Source organism: Ovis canadensis, chromosome 3 (assembly GCF_042477335.2).
Source record: "Ovis canadensis isolate MfBH-ARS-UI-01 breed Bighorn chromosome 3, ARS-UI_OviCan_v2, whole genome shotgun sequence".
Lineage (NCBI taxonomy): Eukaryota > Metazoa > Chordata > Mammalia > Artiodactyla > Bovidae > Ovis > Ovis canadensis.
This window is the reverse complement of record NC_091247.1, coordinates 28900631-28922504: the sequence shown is the minus strand read 5'-3', so window position 1 is coordinate 28922504 and position 21874 is coordinate 28900631. Positions and strand designations below refer to the sequence as shown.

At 38.6% G+C, this 21874-nt stretch overlaps 1 protein-coding gene across 1 annotated transcript in view; it reads right to left on the bottom strand.

Annotated features, from left to right (window-relative positions):
* The window catches only part of TDRD15 (tudor domain containing 15), a 90088-nt gene extending 68636 nt beyond the window's left edge, over nucleotides 1–21452 (bottom strand). The window contains exon 1 of the mRNA XM_069582658.1: nucleotides 21199–21452. The gene's annotated coding sequence lies outside the window, so the exon portion shown is untranslated. The remainder of the gene's footprint in view (nucleotides 1–21198) is intronic.
* Nucleotides 21453–21874: the final 422 nt, after the last annotated feature.

Here is a 21874-nt window from a genome sequence, read left to right as displayed (position 1 = left end):
CCAATGAACACCCAGGACTGATCTCCTTTAGGATGGACTGGTTGGATCTCCTTGCAATCCAAGGGACTCTCAAGAGTCTTCTCCAACACCACAGTTCAAAAACATCAATTCTTCAGCACTCAGATTTCTTCACAGTCCAACTCTCACATCCATACATGACCACTGGAAAAACCATAGCCTTGTCTAGACAGGTCTTTGTTGACAAAGTAATGTCTCTGCTTTTTAATATGCTGTCTAGATTGGTCATAACTTTCCTTCCAAGGAGTAAGCGTCTTTTAGTTTCATGGCTGCAATCACCATCCGCAGTGATTTTGGAGCCCCAAAATATAAAGTCTCTCACTGTTTCCACTGTTTCCCCATGTATTTGCCATGAAGTGGTGGGACCAGATGCCATGATCCTACATGATCTGACATCCCATAAAGGTTGGAAATTGAACGACACTCAGACCAAAATTGTATATCCTTAAAATTTCCCTGGGGTGCAGAGTGAAATCAAATCAACAGTGGATGGAAAGCTAACTGCCCAGGAAGCAGCTCAGGACCCCAGGTAAGTTAGATCATCTCTGACCTCTTCCCTGAGGCCTTAACCCTGAGGGTATGAAATGAAATTGAATAGGGGATCTGCATTTTCCAGAGATCACAGATGAAGGGGTCAAGAAAACAAGACCCATCCCCATACACCAGAGAGCAACTTTCAGTAGTATAAATCCATTCGGTAGAATATTTGTTACAGAATCAGAGAACTCGAAGAAACTCCATTAAATCATCCAATTTATAAACTGCTTTCAAATAATTCACAAGGATTCATTGAATTACTTCTTGCACCCCCAGGCATGTACTGGAATGGAATCCAACCCATACTGTTTTTTCAAGACAGATTATCTCAAAGTATCCTTTGGTCATCTTTTCCAGTCTCATCAGCATCAGCCACCCAGTTAATATCTAACCTAAATCATTCTTGCTACTTAATTTAAGCCTTTATTTTATTTGACACCTATGAGATATGGGAAAACAGCAAATATCCTTTCCTGGAAACTTCTCAATGCTGTGCTTCAGAGTGAATAGAGCATATAGGGAAGAATCTCAAAGAACATAGATTGTTTAATTCTCCCATTAAGAACTGGGAGTAAAGTAATGTATTTTACTTTCCCATTGATTAGCTTTGTGGTCTTGGACAAGTGATATACCACCCTTAAGCTTCAATTTTTTCTCTCATAATAAAAATATAACTTTTAAGCTGAAGATTATTATAATGGATTAAAGGGGTAATTTATGCAAAAAAATGGATCAACTGTGAAGTGTAATCCAGATGCCAGATAGAGTAAAAATTGTTCATTTGTCTTCTTTGGAGAAATGTCTATTTAGGTCTTATGATAATTTTTTGATTAAGTTGTGTTTTTTTGTTGGGTTTTTTTTTTTTTTTTTGATGCTGAGTTTTATGAACTTTGTGTGTTTCGGAAATTAAACCTTTGTTTGTTGCATCATTTAAAAGCATTTTCTCCCATTTCATAGAATGTACTTTCATTTTGTTGATGGTTTCCTTTGCTGTGCAAAACCTTCTAAGTTTGATTAGGTCCCATTTGTTTATTTTTGCTTTTATTTATTTCGCCTTAAGAGACTGATCTAAGAAAATGTTGGTATGATTTATGTCCAGGAATGTTTTGCCTCTCTTCTCTTCCAGGATACTTATGGTAATGTCTTATATTTAGGTCTTTAAACCATTTTGAGTTTATTCTTAGATGTGGTATATAGGAGTGTTCTAATCTCATTGATTTACATGTAGCTGTCCAGCTTTCCCAGCACCATTTATTGAAGAGACTGTCTTTTCTCTCTTGTGTATTTTTGCTGCCTTTGTTGAAGATTAATTGACCTTAGGTGTGTGGGTTTATTTCTGGACTCTATTCTGTTCCACTCATCTATATGTCTGTTTTTATGTCAGAACTGTGCTGTTTTGATTACAGTAGACTTTTAGTGTTGTCTCAGTAGACAGCATCCTTAACCACCTATTTGAAACTGGAAGCTGAGGGGCATGGCATAGAGAAAACTAAAAGACTGAGTATTGATTGACACATTATCTGGGGTAAGCTAAAAGAAGCAGAAATAAATCATTAATGTCATCAGATACCAGGAGTTTAATGACAGTACAGAGGTGTACACTGCTGGATAATTATTTTCAGTATTCCAAAAGAAATACTAACTGCTCTGCTCTGGTTGATGGCAGAAAGAGGTGATTGTGGTGGGTTTTACAGAGAGAGGTAGCAGCAGGCTGAGTAATGTAATGAAAAGAGCATGACTTTGGTGTCAGACAAACCTGGATTCAAATCCCAATTCTGCCTTTTACTGCTTTGTGAATTTGAACAGTTATTTCATGTTTCTTAGTTTTTCTTACAGAGTGTAATGATACCTATATCACGAGGTTTAGAATAAGATTATGATAATTTATAGAATGTTCCTTAGCATAAAGGACACTCTCATAATGAGAAGAAAATCAGCAAAAGATTTTCAGAGAGGTGCCTGTGATTTCTCCTAGATTATAATAAAAATCAGTTCAGTTCAGCTGCTCAGTCATGTCCGACTATTTGAGACCCTATGGACTGCAGCATGCCAGACCTCCCTGTCCATGACAAACTCCCAGAGTTTACCCAGACTCATCTCCATTGAGTCAGTGATGTCATCCAAACATCACATCCTCTGTCGTCCCCTTCTCCTCCCACCTTCAATCTTTCCCAGCATTTTTTTTTATTTATTTACTCTTCACAGTAGTCATATTTTCCCCAGGAATGTTCTAGTAACTTTTCATTTTGAACTCTTAACCCTTGGAAAAATCCTATCAAGCAGGTAGCATATTTATCCTCACTTTACATTTGAGGGAGCTGAAATACAGAGAGGTTAAGATGCTTGCCAAATGTCACAGAGCTAGGCCAAAGTCCATATTCTGAACTGTATTGAGATACACCAGAGATGATATTAGATAGCCTCCTAATGAATGAATTCACTTTACACATAAAATACACAATACACATAAAAATATATAACTTCGGTTTTAATAATGAGATGATTAGGGAAAAAAAAGAAAATGCATCTTTAAATACCTAAAGTAAGTCATATAAAGGTTACTCAATGGTCATATCAAGTTTCAATTTGGCAGCTAATTCCAAAAATACAGATAATCAAGAAGTGTAAACCACCATGTCATTTTAATAAGACACTTCATTTTCACATATAGCTACAAAAGATGAGATGTTGAATAGCACTAGTGACTCAATGGACATGAGTTTCAGCAAACTTCAGGAGATAGTGAAGGACAGGGAAGCCTGACGTGCTACTGTCCAGTCTGGTAGAGTCAGACTTAATGACTAAACAATAACAAAATTAAAATATTTAAAGACAGAAGTTTGCCAGTTTCTATTAGTTAAGCTCTCATATTTGTGATAATTTTAGAATTCAGAAGTTTTAACATGGATAAGTTCAATATGTACATTTTTCCAATTAGTTAAAAAAAAAAGATGTAGATTATCTATAAGAACCCAGGTTCCTTTTTATCCACAGTAAGACTTAAGTTATAAAACACTTAAATAGGTAAAATTGTACATCAAGAACACCAAACATATTGTGCAGGAATACAGGTATGCTTTCAGTTGCTTGCTCATTAACTCGATATAAGTTGGAAAAACTATGGCCCAGAAAACTCCAAAGTAGAAAGATGTTTCACTTGTAAGTAACTGAGTCGACCAATAACCATAGAAAAAATAAGAACTATAGTTTAAAAAAAATGTATTTTCCAAAAAGACAGTCCCCAGTGACTCATGACCTCAGTTGTTCAAGACCAAGGAAAAATCTGAAAAGTGTCTCAGTTTGTATCTGGCATAAACTTAATGTGGAAAGTGGACAAAGATAGAATAAAACAAGAAAACCATAAACCAATGAAGTATTTGGAGAGTTTTAACAAATTATAAGCAAAGTTATTTCCAGAACTGCTCTTAAAAGAATACTATGCCATGAAATTTTTAAATATAATTCTGTTTTAAGGACTATTGGGGCTTCCCCCATAACTGAATGGGTAAAGAATCTGTCTTCAGTGTAGAAGACATAGGAGATGTGAGTTTGATCCCTGGCTTGGGAAGTCCCTTGGAGGAGGAAATGGCAACCCACTCCAGTATTTCTGCCTGAAAAATCCCAGGGACAGAGAAGCCTGCTGGACTACAATCCAAAGGGTTGCAAAGAGTAGGCCATGACTAAGCACAATACCGTTCATTTTAAGGACAATGTTAATATAACAGTTGTAATTTATTACATTTTGAAATTTAAGGGTAAGATGTCTAAGATACCCTTGATAGATGTTAAAAATGTGTTAATAAAATGTAACACAGAGCTTTTCTGGTGGTCCAGTGTTGAGAGCCCCCCTGCCAGTGCAGGGGACATGGGTTCGATTCCTGCTCCAGGAAGATCCCACATGCCACAAAGCAACTGAGCCCACATGCCATAGCTACTAAGCTCATGCACTGGAAAGCCTGAGAGCCACAACTACTGAGCCCACGGGCTGCAGTTACTACTGAAGCCCATCACCTAAAGCCTGTGCTACACAATAGGAGAAGCCACTGCAATGAGAAGCCCTTGCACTGCAACATGGAGTAGCCTCTGTCCTATGCAACTAGAGAGAAAGCTCACACACAGCAATGAAGACCCAGCCCAGCCAAAAATCAAATAAATAAATCTTTTTTTTAAAAATTTAATATCCATTCCTGATTAAACAAGAAAGTCTCTTGGTAAATTAGGTAAATGGAAGGAAACTTCCCTAACTGGGTACAACATATCTACTAGAAACCTAAGTCTCCTGTCTTAGTTTAGACAAATAACCAAAGAAGCTTATTTCTTACTTAAGTCCAAGGTGAGTGTTTCTGGTTAGCAAGCCCTATTCACAGTCTTACAGGTACTCAGAATCCTTGCATCTCATGGCCTCATCTCCTGGAAACTCATCTTCTATATTCAGCCTCAAAAAGGAGGATGGAAGAGTATAAGTGAGAGTTTTTAGGGGCCTGGCATAAATACTGTTCACATTACACTGGGGAAAGCATAGTCCCATGGCTGTACCCAGTCATGAGGGAAGCAGGGAGATGGATTCTAGCTGTGTGCTCAAAGGGAAAACTGAAAAATTGCTTCTGTGGATGCTCTGGCTAACTGTATCTACAGATCCTGCTTCTCACTCACCTTGTCCCCAAGAGAGATAACCCCAAATCTTAGAGAGTTACTACATTCATCTCAAAGGGTAAGAACTCTCACTGTGGTACAGTCCAATTCATCAAATACTTCAGATTAAGTGTGTGGTTCTTTATGGTTTGGTGACCGATGAACTAAAAATATTAACAAATGTTCACAACTCCTGCATACCCACCCACCAATACAAGGTAGCAGAGCAGAAGGGGACAACAGCAATAAAAGGCTCTATTTGGAAAAGGGATACACACGAAATCTCAGACAAAGTTAAAATCCTGATGGATATGTATCTAAACATGAAATATCTAATCACAAAAGACTGCACTATTGAATATTAAAAGTCACTGTGTAGTAAAATAGGTTTCAGTTTGGATTAGGAAGTCCTCTTGAGCATGACACAACACCCAGAAATCTTGAAGTAAAACAATGGACAGATTTGTCCTCAAAAAAATGTAAAATTGCAGTATCTCAGGCAGTACCTTAGACATGCGTAATAAGTATTTACAACATAACTAACAATGGGTTAATATCACTGATATAAGAAAAAGACAACCAACCCAAAATAAAATTGGGGGTTTTTGCCTTTCTGTTGGGAAACTAACTGCACACAGGAATGTTTTCTCCTTCCCCAACCTACTCTGTCCTTCTATTCTAAGCCTTGGCTTTTTTTTTTTTTTTTTTTGTGAGTGTGGGAATATATACCCCATTCTATAAATTCAAAGGGAAAATTTTGGCTAATCAAAATTATGAGAATTTCTGAGAGTCTAAGAAAACAAAGGATAAGTTTGAAGAGGGTAATTGTAGTCTGGAATTTGTGCTGGACCATTTTGGAAAGTACTGCCGCAGCACATGGGGGCTTCATCAGGAATTCCCCCTGCCTGCAGGGAGAAGAGCTGCCCAGGTGGCTCAGTGGTAAAGAATCCAACCACCAATGCAGAGATGCAGGAGACGCAGTATTGATCCCTGGGTCTGGAAGGTCCCCTGGAGAAGGAAATGGCAACCCACTCCAGGGCCCTTGCCTGGAAAATTCTGTGGACAGAGGAACCTGGTGGGCTAGAGTCCATAGGGTGGCAAAGAGTGGGACAGGACTGAGCACGCATGCCTGCAGGTAGAAGCCAGGAGCAGAGAAGAGGGATTCAATGCAAATGACAGGAAATGCGTTGGGATCCCCACAGTGGCTGTGCCATGCATGCATCCTACTCTCCTCTCTACTCGTTCAGATTTGTCTTTGAGCAGGAGCCATGCTGAAGGAGAGGCAGAACCTGACAGTGCCCAGAGAAAATGACTCAGCCCAGAATACCAGCCTCTAAGGAATCCCATCCAGCATGCATCCCGCCTTTTCCCCATTTCAACTGAAAACAGTGGGGAGCACGAACCTCAATAGCTGTTTCTCAGCTCCCACAAGGAAAGCTGAGGACCTGGCAGTGTAAAGATCTGGCAAAGGATCCAAAGCACAGAGATGAGCTACAATTAGAAATCACTAACATCTGGCATGCAGCCACTGTGAAAAAATAGATAACAACCCAACAGAGGTACAACTATGCAAAAGTTAATAGAATGATAAGAAAAGACTTTAATACAAGTTTAATTAGTGTCTTCAGATATAGGATGGAGTCACAATAATGAATCAGGAACTGTCTGTTATAAAACAAACCAAAGACAGACCTTGGAAGTAAAAAATTATTGAAATTGAAAATTCAGTAGATATAAATAGAAGAATGGGCGCAGCTATAAAAGAAATTGGATATCTGGAAGACAGTCTGGGAATGAAGGACAAGGTGAGAAAAAGATGAAAACTTAAGACATGGAAGAGAGTTCTGCAAGCCATAGTATCTACCCAATAGAAAATAATGAAAACACAGGAAAGGTAAAATATGAAGAAATAATAGGATTAAATTTCTTATACTTGAAGAAACATATAAATCCTCAGATTCAAATGGTATCTACTGTAGAGGAGGATTGAAAATAAACACACAACAAAGATAAAAGGCAATGTACAAAAGTAATGAAAGTTAAGAACATGAGGTATATAGTCAATGTGCTAAAAACTACAAGAGAAAAGACAAACTGCTGAAGCCTCCAGAGAGGGTTAGAAAAAGTTTTTAATCTTTTCCATCTCCAGGTTGTTCAAAATAAATGGCATTACATGTGTCATCAACAGTATTGGATAAAAGAAGGTACGGAATGATATCTTTAGTTTGCTGAAAGAAAGGAACTTGAAATCAAAATGATTAAGATGGAGTCGAAAATCTGAATAAATAAATCTCTGTTTAAATACATTTTAAAAAGTTTCTCAGCTGTGCTATGGAGAGTCAAGAAAGTGATCTGTATACCTGCTTAAGTGAAAAGAAAGTGAAGTCGCTTGGTCATGTCCGACTCTTTGCGACCCCGTGGTCTGTAGCCTACCAGGCCCCTCTGTCCATGGGATTCTCCAGGCAAGAATACTGGAGTGGGTTGCCATTTCCTTCTCCAGGGGATCTTGCTGACCCAGGGATCAAACCCAGGTCTCCCGCATTGTGGACAGACGCTTTTCCCTCTGAGCCACCAGGGAAGCTTATGCTAAGTTGCTTCAGTCGTGTCCGGCTCTGTGTGACCCCATAGACGGCAGCCCACCAGGCTCCACCATCCCTGGGATTCTCCAGGCATGAACGCTGGAATGGGGTGCCATTTCCTTCTCCAGTGCATGAAAGTGAAAAGTGAAAGTGAAGTCACTCAGTCATGTCTGACTCTTCACGACCACATGGACTGCAGCCTACCAGGCTCCTCCCTCCATGGGATTTTCCAGGCAGGAGTACTGCTTGGGCCAGCATAAAAAACCACTTAGGAAGCAAGTGGCTCCCAAGGATGAAAGTCAGAGTTCTGTGATCCAGCTTCCCAACCTGTGTAGAGACCTGCCATTTTATTTTTTGAAGGAAGCTGACGAGTTTCATTATAGATGTATTCCTTTTTACCATATTTCCATTCCTATTCACAACTACTAATTCTTCTCCTATTTTGTACAAAGATTAGGCAAAATAATCAGAGAAACCAAGGAGTCAGGCTATGAGTTGGAAGACAAATGTATCCTCACTCCAACCAGCTACATATTGCAGGATCCAGGCAAGTGCTTAGCCTTAGGGCCTGCATTTCTTTTTCACCCACCAGATGGGAAGGATACCATTTACCCATCTATCTTGTGGATTTGTATTTGAGGATTAAAAGAGGGTGAACATCTGGTAATGGATAAAAAGAGGTATACATGGGAGATTTAGTGTTAGTTTGAAGGGTATGTGTGGAACAAAAATGAAAAAATATGAAGACACACCAGTTATGATACATTTTTAACCTTTTCCATCTCCAGGCCAGCAATCACTTGTGTCCTGCTGCCCCAAATATGCCCGGAGCATATCTCCTTGTACTTAGGCCCTACACGGATTTAGTGTAGTAGCTTCTCTAGCAATTTGTTCAATGTATGCTTAATAAATGATTCTGAAATAAAAGAAAAAGGTTAAGGATAATCTTCAATCATAAAAAAAATACTGAGCTCTGTTCATTATTCTCTGAGGATGCTCTGATTATGGAAAATTTTTCTTTAAAATGACAAAATGAATAAAAATGTTGGTGTTAAAAAGAATAGCTATAGAGAAACAGCTATCTAGGGTAACACCATTCATATGGGGCTAGGAGAGTTTAGAATTTGATATAATTTTCATACAGTCTGGCAATAACTGACTTTATTGCAATATTTCAAATGGTTACAAAAAAGAAAAAATGAAGTAATTAAGATTGTAAAAAAGTTAAATTAAGTGATAAACTCCCATCATAAGTGTAGTGTGCTATATGAAAGATCTTTGAAATAAAAGCAAATGGAGATAAGGTGATTCTAATGCAATTTTAAATCTCTAGAGACATATATCATCAAACTCCTCCAGTAGAAATGCTTTTTATTATACTCGCATGTCTTACTCATTTGTATGTATTCAGAGTATTTTATTCTAAGATTACATATATGGCTGAATAAATTTCTTAGTGTGTACAGACTATTTATTTTAGTGGAATATTTGTATATAAATGTTTTCAGCAAATTACCAGATCAGTGACAATTTATGGAACATAAACTGAATTAATAAATTCATTTGAAAAGAAGAAAAATGTTTCATTGCTCCTGAACTCTTAAGTATTGAATTTTACTTTTTATGAAGTGATATAATAAAAATGTATTTCTAATGGTAAAAATATATGAATATATGAAAAAATTAAGTTTATATTGAGTTAGAGAAGATGAGGCTTAGAAGATAATTTAAAACCAAATAGTGTAAGAGTCTGTTGAAGCTGAAACTCCAATACTTTGGCCATCTGATGTGAAAAGCTGACTCATTTGAAAAGACCCTGATGCTGGGAAAGATTGAAGGCAGGAGGAGAAGGGGATGACAGAGCATGAGATGGTTGCATGGCATCACCAACTCAGTGGACATGAGTTTGGGTAAACTTCAGGAGCTGGTGATGGACAGGGAGGCCTGGTGTGCTGTGGACCTCACTGGTGTGCTGCAGTGCATGGGGTTGCAAAGAGTCAGACATGACTGAGTGACTGAACTGAACTGAGTGTAAAAGTCTTGAAACGTTTGGCTTGGGTGGGATATCAGAAATCATCCAGTATTTAATTAACCTGTTAACTTTATGTTCAAAGAAATTAGGTCCCAAGAGTCCCTCCAATTTCTTTTTTGTTGATTTACAGTACTGTGTTATATTAGTTTCATGTATACAGTAAAGTGAGATATATATATTCTTTTTCAGATTCTTTTCTATTATAGATTTTTGCATTATCCTTGAATATAGTTCACTGTGCTATGCAGTAGTCTTTGTTGTTTATCTGTTTTATAAATTGTGGTTTTCATTCTGTCTACCCTTTGATGGATAAGGATAAGAAGCTTGTGGAAGCTTCCTGATGGAAGGGACTGGCTGTGGGGAAACCTGGCTCTTGTTCTGATGGGTGGGATATATTTTTTTAAGCTGAAGATGGAGAAGCTCTATACAGTCAGCAAAAGCAAGACCAGGAGCTCACTGTGGCTTAGATCATGAATTCCTTATTGCAAAAATTCAGACTTAAATTGAAGAGAGTAGGGAAAAGCACTATACCATTCAGAAAGTGTGTGAAAGAAAGTATGAAGTCACTCAGTCATATCCGACTCTTGCAACCGCATGGACTGCAGCCTACCAGGCTCTTCCCTCCATGGGATTTTCCAGGCAAGAGTACTGGAGTGGGTTGTCATTTCCTTCTCCAGGGGATCTTCCTGACCCAGGGATTGACCCTGGGTCTCCAGCATTGGAGGCAGATGCTTTACCATCTGAGCAACCAGGGAATAGACCATTCAGGTATGACCTAAATCAAATCCCTTGATTATACAGTTTAGTTCAGTTCAGTCTCTCAGTCATGTCTGACTCTTTGCGACCCCATGAATCACAGCACACCAGGCCTCCTTGTCTATCACCAACTCCCAGAGTTTACTCAAACTCATGTCCATCGAGTCAGTAATGCCATCCAGCCATCTCATCTTCTGTTGTCCCCTTCTCCTCCTGTCCCCAACCCCTCCCAGCATCAGGGTCTTTTCCAGTGAGTCAACTCTTTGCATGAAGTGGCCAAAGTATTGGAGTTTCAGCTTTAGCATCAGTCCTTCCAATGAACATCCAGGACTGATCTCCTTTAGGATGGACTGGTTGGATCTCCTTGCAATCCAAGGGACTCTCAAGAGTCTTCTCCAATACCACAGTTCAAAAGCATCAATTCTTCAGCGCTCAGCTTTCTTCACAGTCCAACTCTCACATCCATACATGACCACTAGAAAAACCATAGCCTTGACTAGATGGACTGTTGTTGGCAAAGTAATGTCTCTGCTTTTTAATATGCTATCTAGGTTGGTCATAACTTTCCTTCTGAGGAGTAAGCATCTTTTAATTTAATGGCTGAAATCATCATCTGCAGTGATTTTGGAGCCCAAAAAAATAAAGTCTGACACTGTTTCTACTGTTTCCCCATCTATTTGCCATGAAGTGATGGGACCAGATGCCATGATCTTAGTTTTCTGAATGTTGAGCTTTAAGCCAGCTTTTTCACTCTCCTCTTTCACTTTCATCAAGGGGCTTTTTAGTTCCTCTTCACTTACAGTAGAAGTGACAAATAGATTCAAGGGATTATATATGATAGACAGAATGCCTGAAGAACTATGGACAGAAGTTCATAACATTGTCCAGGAGGCAGTGATCAAAACCATCCCCAAGAAGAAGGAATGCAAAAAGGCAAAATGGTTGTCTGAGGAGGACTTACAAATAGCTGAGAAAAGAAGGGAAGGGAAAGCCAGAGGAGAAAAGGAAAGATATATCTATCTGAATGCAGAGTTCCAAAGAATAGCAAGGAGAGATAAGAAAGCCTTCCTCAGTGATCAGTGCAAAGAAATAGAGGAAAACAATAGAATGGGAAAGACTAGAGATCTCATCAAGAAAATTAGAGATACCAAGGGAATATTTCATGCAAAGATGGGCATAATAAAGGACAGAAACTGTATGGACCTCACAGAAGCAGAAGATATTAAGAAGATGTGGCAAGAATACATAGAAGAACTATCCAAAAAATATCTTAATGACCCAGATGACCACAATGGTATGATCACTCACCTAGAGCCATATATCCTGGAGTGCAAAGACAAGTGGGCCTTAGAAAGTATCACTATGAACAAAGCTAGTGGAGATGATGGAATTCTAGTTGAGCTATTTCAAATCCTAAAAGATGATGCTGTGAAAGTGCTGCACTCAATGTGCCAATAAATTTGGAAAACTCAGCCATGACCATAGGACTGGAAAAGGTCAGTTTTCATTCCAATCACAAAGACAGGTGATGCCAAAGAATGCTCAAACTACCACACAGTTGTGCTCATCTCATACACTAGCAAAGTAATGTTCAAAATTCTCCAAGCTAGGCTTCAACAGTACATGAACTGAGAACTTCCAGATGTTCAAGCTGGATATAGAAAAGGCAGAGAAACCAGAGATCAAATTGCAAACATCTGTTGGATCATAGAAAAAGCAAGAGAATTCCAGAAAAACATCTGTTTCATTGACTACACTAAAGCCTTAAACTGTGTTGATCAAAACAAACTGTGGGAAATTCTTTATGACATGGGAATACCAGACCACCTCACCTGCCTCCCAAGAAACCTGCATGCAGGTCAAGAAGCAACAGTTTGAACTGGACATGAAACAACAGACTGGTTCAAAATTGGGAAAGGAGTATGTCAAGACTGTATATTGTCACCTTGCTTATTTAACCTATATGCAGAGTACATCATGCAAAATGCCAGGCTGGATGAAGCACAAGCTGGACTCAAGATTGCTGGGAGAAATATCAGTAACCTCAGATACACAGATGACTTCACCATTATGGTATGAAGAGGAACTAAAGAGCCTCTTGATGAAAGTGAAAGAGGAGAGTGGAAAATATGGATTAAAACTCAACTTTCAAAAAACTAAGATCATGGCATCCAGTCCCATCATTTCATGGCCAATAGATGGGGAAACAATGGAAACAGTGACAGAGTTTATTTTCTTAGGCTCCAAAATCACTGCAGGTGGTGACTGCAGCTATGAAATTAAAAGATTCTTGATCTTTGGAAGAAAAGCTATGACAAACTTAGGCAGCATATTAAAAAGCAGAAACATTACCAACAAAGGTCCATATAGTCAAAGCTATGGTTTATCCTGTGGTCCTGTATGCATGTGAGAGTTGGACTATAAAGAAAGTTGAGCGCTGAAGATCTGATGCTTTTGAACTGTGGTGTTGGAGAAGACCCTTGAGAGATAAGCAGGGCAATCAAACCAGTCCATCCTACAGTAAATCAGCCATGAATATTCATTGGAGGGACTGACGCTGAAGCTGAAGCTCCAATACTTTGGCCACCTGATGTGAAGAACTGACTCACTGAAAAAGACCCTGATGCTGGAAAAGAGTGAAGGCAGGAGGAGAACGGGATGACAGAAGATGAGATGGTTGTATGGCATCACCAACTCAATGGACATGAGTTTGAGTAAGCTCCGAGTGTTGGTGATGGACAGGGAAACCTGGAGTGCTGCAGTCCATGGGGTCGCAGAGTCAGACAAGACTGAGCAACTGAACTGATGTTTTCAGTTAAAAGATTTTAACTAAACAATGCTTGATATACTAGACAATAGTGTTTTCTGGCCATCTTGGAGGAGCATGTGCTATCAGAGAAATGTTGCCCACTGGTTTTGTGACTTTCTCTCTGTTGCATGCATGCACACACTTCCAACAGTCTGTAATCAGATTGCTGAACTTTTCTCTCACTTGTCAGCAAAGCACATTTATCCAGAAGAGTGAAAATATCAAGCAATAAGGCAACAAAAGCAAAACTTAAAAAGTGGGACTACTGAAAAGCTTTGGCACAGCAAAGGAAACAATCCATGAAATGAAAAGGCAACATATGAAATGGGAGGAAATATTTGTTAATCATATATCTGATAAAGGGTTAATATCTAAAATATATAAAGAACTCATACAACTCAAAAGCAAAAACAGACAAGCTGGATTAAAAATGGGACAGAGGAACTGAATAGACATTTCTTCAAAGAAGTTATACAGGGAGCCAACAGATATATGAAAAGGTGCTCAACATCTGTCATCATCAGTGAAATGAAAATCAGAACCACAATAAATCATCTCACACTTGTTAGAATGGCTGTCCTCATAAAGACAAGAGTTAAGGTTGATGAGGATGTGGAAAAATAGAAATCCTTGTGCACTTTTGATAGGAATGTAAATTGAGTTGACACTATGGAAAACAGTATGGAGGTTCTTCAAAAATTAAATAAAATTAGAAATGAAAATGGAGAGATCACAACAGACAACACAGAAATACAAAGGATCCTAAGAGACTACTATCAGCAGTTGTATGCCAATAAAATGGACAATGTGGAAGAAATGAACAAATTCTTAGAAAAGTACAACTTTCCAAAACTGAACCAGGAAGAAATAGAAAAACTTAACAGACCCATCACAAGCACGGAAATTGAAACTGTAATCAGAAATCTTCCAGCAAACAAAAGCCCAAGTCCAGATGGCTTCACAGCTGAATTCTACCAAAAATTTAGAGAAGAGCTAACACCTATCCTACTCTTCAAGAAAATTGCAGAGGAAGGTAAACTTCCAAACTCATTCTATGAGGCCACCATCACCCTAATACCAAAACCTGACAAAGATGCCACAAAAAAAGGAAAGTACAGGCCAATATCACTGATGAACATAGATGCAAAAATCCATAACAAAATTCTAGCAATCAGAATCCAACAACACATTAAAAAGATCATACACCATGACCAAGTGGGCTTTATCCCAGGGATGCAAGGATTCTTCAATATCCTCAAATCAATCAATGTAATACACCACATTAACAAATTGAAAAAAAAAGCCATATGATTATCTCAATAGATGCAGAGAAAGCCTTTGACAAAATTCAACATCCATTTATGATAAAAACTCTCTAGAAAGCAGGAATAGAAGGAACGTACCTCAACATAATAATAGCTACATGTGACAAACCCACCACAAACATTATCCTCAATGGTGAAAAATTGAAAGCATTTCCCCTAAAGTCAGGAACAAGACAAGGGTGTCCACTTTCACCACTACTATTCAACATAGTTCTGGAAGTTTTGGCCACAGCAGTCAGAGCAGGAAAAGAAAGAAAAGGAATCCAAATTGGAAAAGAAGAAGTAAAACTCTCACTGTTTGCAGATGACATGATCCTCTACATAGAAAACCCTAAAGACTCCACCAGAAAATTACTAGAGCCAATCAATGAATATAGCAAATTTGCAGGACATAAAATCAACACACAGAAATCCCTTGCATTCCTATACACTAATAATGAGAAAATAGAAAAAGAAATTAAGGAAACTATTCCATTCACCATTGCAATGAAAAGAATAAAATACTTAGGAATATATCTACCTAAAGAAACTAAAGACCTATATACAGAAAATATAAAACACTGGTGAAAGAAATCAAGAGGACACTAATAGATGGAGAAATATACCATGTTCATGGATTGGAAGAATCAATATAGTAAAAATGAGTATACTACCCAAAGCAATCTATAGATTCAATGCAATCCCTACCAAGCTACCAATGGTATTTTTCACAGAGCTAGAACAAATAATTTCACAATTTGTATGGAAATACAAAAAAAAACCTCGAATAGCCAAAGCAATCTTGAGAAAGAAGAATGGCACTGGAGGAATCAACCTGCCTGACTTCAGGCTCTACTACAAAACCACAGTCATCAAGACAATATGGTACTGGCACAAAGACAGAAATATAGATCAATGGAACAAAATAGAAAGCCCAGAGATAAATCCACACACATATGGACACCTTATCTTTGACAAAGGAGGCAAGAAGATACAATGGATTAAAGACAATCTCTTTAACAAGTGGTGCTGAGAAAACTGGTCAACCACTTGTAAAAGAATGAAACTAGATCACTTTCTAACACCATACACAAAAATAAACTCAAAATGGATTAAAGATCTAAACATAAGACCAGAAACTATAAAACTCCTAGAGGAGAACTTAGGCAAAACACTCTCCGACATAAATCACAGCAGGATCCTCTATGACCCACCTCCCAGAATACTGGAAATAAAACCAAGAATCAACAAATGGGACCAAATTAAAATTAAAAGCTTCTGCACAACAAAGGAAACTATAAGCAAAGTGAAAAGACAGCCTTCGGAATGGGAGAAAATAATAGCAAATGAAGCAACTGACAAACAACTAAGCTCAAAAATATACAAGCAACTCCTGCAGCTCAATTCCAGAAAAATAAACAACCCAATCAAAAATTGGGCCAAAGAACTAAATAGACATTTCTCCAAAGAAGACATACGGATGGCTAACAAACACATGAAAAGATGCTCAACATCACTCATTATCAGAGAAATGCAAATCAAAACCACAATGAAGTACCATTTCACGCCAATTAGAATGGCTGTGATCCAAAAGTCTACAAGCAATAAATGCTGGAGAGGGTGTGGAGAAAAGGAAACCCTCTTACACTGTTGGTGGGAATACAAACTAGTACAGCCACTATGGAGAACAGTCTGGAGATTCCTTAAGAAACTGGAAATAAAACTGCCTTATGACCCAGCAATCCCACTGCTGGACATACACACCAGAATTGAAAGAGACACGTGTACCCCAGTGTTTATCACAGCACTGTTTGTAATAGCCAGGACATGGAAGCAACCTAGATGTCTCTCAGCAGATGAATGGATAAGAAAGCTGTGGTACATATACACAATGGAGTATTACTCAGCTATTAAAAAGAATACATGTGAATCAGTTCTAATGAGGTGGATTAAACTGGAGCCAATTATACAAAGTGAAGTAAGCCATAAAGAAAAACACTAATACAGTATACTAACGCATATGTATGGAATTTAGAAAGATGGTAACGATAACCTTGTATGCAAGACAGCAAAAGAGACACAGATGTATAGAAAAATCGTTTGGACTCTGTGGGAGAGGGAGAGGGTGGGATGATTTGGGAGAATGGCATTGAAACATGTATAATATAATATAAGAAATGAATCACCAGTCTGGGTTTGATGCAGGATACAGGATGCTTGAGGTTGGTGTACTGGGATGACCCAGAGGGATGGTATGGGGAGGGAGATGGGAGGGGGGTTCAGGATTGGGAACACATGTACACCCATGGTGGATTCATGTTGATGTATGGCAAAACCAATACAATATTGTAAAGTAAAATAATAATAAAATAAAATTTTAAAAAATTAAAAATAGAATTACCATATAATCTAGCAATCCTACTTCTGAGTATATATCCAAAGAAAATGAAGAGAGGATAACAAAGAAATATCTGTACCCCCATATTCTTAGTAGTGTATTCACAACAGCAGATATATGAAACAACCTGAGAGTCCATCAACAGAAGTTGAATTCAGGAAGGGGGTGGTGTTGGGGACACAAAGCCAAGTGGACTTTGGCCGCAGGATAATTTCTGCAATGTGTAATTAAAGTGTCTTAGGCTTTCTCGGCAAATTCTATCCAGGAGCAGGGAAACACACCACAGTTCTTTTACATATCTGCCTTCTTTTGATCTGAATTCAGTCACCTTGGTAATAATGAGAATTTTCTATTAGAATGACTTGTTTTAATACCCAGGTTCTAACTTTAAGCTTCATTATGTGGAGCAAAAGAAGCCAGACACAAAAGAGTACCAACTATGTTTCCATTAAAATGAAGCCCTAAAATAACAAAACTCAGCCTTGTGGTTGCCTCAAGGAGGGCAGGAATTGAATGGGAAGGGTCATCAGGGAACTTTCTAGAGTAAGTATTCTGTAGCCTGATATCGGTGAGAACTTAGGCATTCGTCAAAGGTCACCAAACTGTGCATTTAAAATCTGTTCATTTCACTGTAAATAGCACCTGTTATTAAAATGAATCCATGTATTTATAGTATTTCATATCAAATTAAATGTAATTATGAAAAAATATATGTGTTTTTCCGTGGGAAGGTCTGTCAGAAATCTAAATTCAAGTCTGTATGTAGTTGTCAGTAGCAAGCACAAGAGTATGAATAGGACAGAGCCATATGCCCCTCCGGAATTCTCCCTGGATTTCTGTAGTCATGCCTAAAACAGCAATTCTCACTGGGAAGAGAAAAACAGTGGACAATAACACCTCCTGATGGTTAAATCAGAACAACCAGGCTGAGTTTTCGAACGCAGAGATGGGCTAACTCTCTGGTTCACCCCCAAAGATTCTCTCAGGATGCTTCCCCACCTTAAGAACCATCTCAGAAGGAGCCACTGTGATTTTGATCCCATGAGGTTAGGTCATTCAGGTTTACCAACCTCTACCTCACTTTATTACTGTCATCTACCAACTTCCTAGGATATCCCCTCTCATTAACTGGCAAATATAGGGACCTGAATCTTTCTTTCTACCCCAGTTCCTATCATCATTCTGGTGATATCAAGGTCTTGTGTTAATAGATGAGCCATCCAGAAAATAAACCCAGACTTTCATGATTCCAGGGTCTTTCACATCCACTCTGCTTTAGCCAAATCACACCTAGAATCTTGTCATCACCTGGAACGCATCACATCTGAAACTCTGAAGTGCACTATCCCATTATGAGTCTCAACGTCTTATCCTTCTACTTCTCTTATGGCTTCACTCACACCATACTTCACTTCACTTTCAACACTAGAGAGACCTCCAGCTCTTTAACCCCTATGTTTCCCTGTCTGCAAGGACTCGCTAAGGCTTCCATGCCAACTTAGACTGTTATAACATGATAGGTTGTCTCAATTTTTTTTATAAGTGTCTTTGACACTTTTTTAACATACTTTCACAACAACACCTGGACAGTAAATCTCCAGCCAAAGATGAGAACAGTATTACTGCTTACTGTTATTTTTATTCTTGTGCACACATGACTAAAGAATGGTTCTAATTAACAAATTTTATGGTTCTAGTTGATAAGTTTTATGGGCATTTTTAATCCCAATTTCACTGAATTGTAGAGAAGTTATAACTGATCATCCTAAAAGAAACACTCCACAATCATAAGAACTAGTAAACAAAATCAGGAAGTTTTCAGAATATGAAGTCAACATACAAAAATCAATTACTTTATGTTAGTATCCTAGCAGTGAACAATCCATAAATGAAACTTAGAAAAAACTATTCCAATTGTAGTAGCATTAAAAGAATAAAACATTCAGAAATAAATATAACAAAAGTGTAGTACTTGTACACCTAAAATTTTAAAATATCATTGAAAGAAAAAAGGCCTACATAAATGGAAAGACATCCCACATCTAAGAATTGGAAGACTTAATATTTTTCAGATAACTTTCCAAACTGATCTAAAGATTCAGTGCAATTTATTTCAAAATTCCAGCTGGCTTCTTTGCACAAGATGACAAGCTAATTCTAAAATTCATAGGAAATGCAAGGGAACTAGAATAACCAAAACAATCTTGGGAAAAAATAATGGATTTGAGAGACTCATGCTTCCCAATTTCAAAATTTACTACAAAGCTACTGTCATCAAGACAGTGTCATACTGGCATAAAAGTAGACATATGGATCATTTGAGAATAGAATTGAAAGTCCAGAAATAAACTCCCATATTTGTGGTCAAATGATTTTTGATGAGGATGCCAAAACATTCAGTGGGGAGAGAAGTCTTTGCAACAAATGGTGCTGGTATAACTGCAGATCCAAATGTAAAAAATGAAGCTGGAGCTTTAAGCTTCAGCCCTGCATGTAAAAACCACAATCTTATCCCCCAAAAAAGTGAAAAAAAAAAAAAAGACCACTGAAAATCAGGGACTTTCCTTGGCCTCATGAAGCTTAGGTAGCAGGGCAAGCGACCACCTCAAAATCTGAATGGATGGAAAGGTCACTGAGGTCCAGTTCCCTGCAATGGGAATCACTGGAGCCAGACACTGATAGCCACACTTTTGTGGTAATTCTGACAAATTGCAGGAGCTGAGTGCATTAGTAAGAGAGTGAGAGACTCCTGGAATCTCTGATCTTAGGGGATCACTCACACTTTCATGGACTTGACTTCTAGGAAACCCACCAGGTTCTCACAGTGAAGAACCAAGAAAGATCACCTCGTGGCTCTGACAGGTGGTGGAAAAGTTTTCCTAATTTGAAATAAATCCAGAGTGATTTCCATAATGAAGTCCTGCCCTTCAGGGGAGAGATTCTACCTGAGTCTTTGTCCACGTGGGAGAAGTGCTCTCCCCTGCCTCCAGGCCTCAATGTGTTTCCGGTCCTGCCTAACAGAGAAGGGGTCCTAGAGACTCTTGTGAAGGTCACCTACCAGGGACCAAAGCACACTCAAACACTGAGATTCAACTATAAAAGTATAGAATGCTTTCCCTCCCAGACACCTCACCACCACACAAACAGGGCTGTGATACAACAGTGGGCTGTGGTTTAAAATGTAGATTCTGTCTAAGAAAGACTTAGGGAATCATCCCTGGGCAGCAGGGGAGATGAACAGAAAGGCACTGCAGAAACTTGACACCTCCCGCACCTACACCTACAGCTACATTAAACAGTAACCACAGCCCAGCTCATAGTAGACCTGCTTAGTTTCATTTATCCTAGTCATTTTATAAATGTACTGACCTTATCATAAGTTCTTTTACCAAACTTCTGATTGGTTGTATAGCAAAAGATGACTAACCTTTCTAATACTTTCCATATTGTTAAGTGTTTGTATTATTGTATTATTTTATTTCTGCCTATTTTGTTGCTCCAATTTCAGCCAAAGTCCTTTAAAGACAAAGACTGCCTTTTACTTTTCTGTACCTTACATTGATAGCCTAACTCAGTGATGGGTGAGTGGGTGAGTGAGGGAATGGGTAAGTGAGTGAATGAATGAACAAATGAACAAACCAGCTTAAGATTATCATTGGGGTGACAAGGGAGCCCCTGGAGGAGGTATGGCAGTTCTGGTTGTTGTCATTGCTCTGATGGAACTTTCTTGGTCCTGGACATCCTCCCCCAGGAGAAAAGTGTCCAGTGGAGAATGGTCTGAAGTCATCAATCTGGTTTCTAGTCCTGAGTGTACCACTAGGTATCTGTGTGACCTTGAAGAGCTCAATGCTCTGGGCCTTTTACATCTCTGTAAAATAAACATTCCTTTCAGATCTATTATTCCAAGATTCTTAAAACCACTGGTCCTTATAAAAATGCAGGGAAAAAGCCTACCAAAATAAACCACAAATTTAGCAAATAATATTTATTTTTTATATCCTATTCATATCCAGGATTTAATGAATGCCTGCTGTATTCAGGCACTGTTTTAAACAAATGCATCACCTGTATCATTCGTATGAACCATTTCATTCACTTTCACATAGGAGGCATAGAAAAGTTGTGTCACTTACATAGCCGGTGGTGGAACCAATTTCAGATCCAGGCTGTCTGACTCCCATAGCTGCGCTCTCGATCTTAATGTTTCTCCCAGCACAAGGGTAGAACCAGCCTTCCCTTCTGCCCTCGGAACCACTGGCCTCTTCTGAGGTTGTATACTTCATTTGAAAGATTAAAACTGCTGCCTCAATACAAAGTGATAATTCAGAAAGATGTTGTTAGAGAACAGAACTCCCAGCAGAGCAAAGAGATATTTGCTAACGACTTCATTTGGGACCAAGGCCTTTGTTTTATTTGGTATCACAGATCCTGGGTTGAGAAATCAGTGTGTGGATAAGCTTTTGACCTGACTTTTGAACAGAATGTCATTCTTTCCTCCAAACCTTATCAGTCATGAGGTTGAAAGGTGAGTCTTGTCCTTGCAACATCACCTATTTTTCTCCTACTGAGAGGGTTCCATTTGATGTAATATTAGGATAGGTTTCTTTCACATGAACTAGATGGAGGACGCCATCTTAGTCTGCTTCCTCCCACTCCTTGCCTCAGCTCACAGGTATATCAGCTACAGGAAACATATTGAGATGGTCAAATAGCCTTTAAAGCTGGGTCAGGAAGAGTAAGTAAACAGGGAAACTTTCCACCATATGAAATGTGTACTTTGAGTCCAACAAAGTATACAGAGTAACAAAT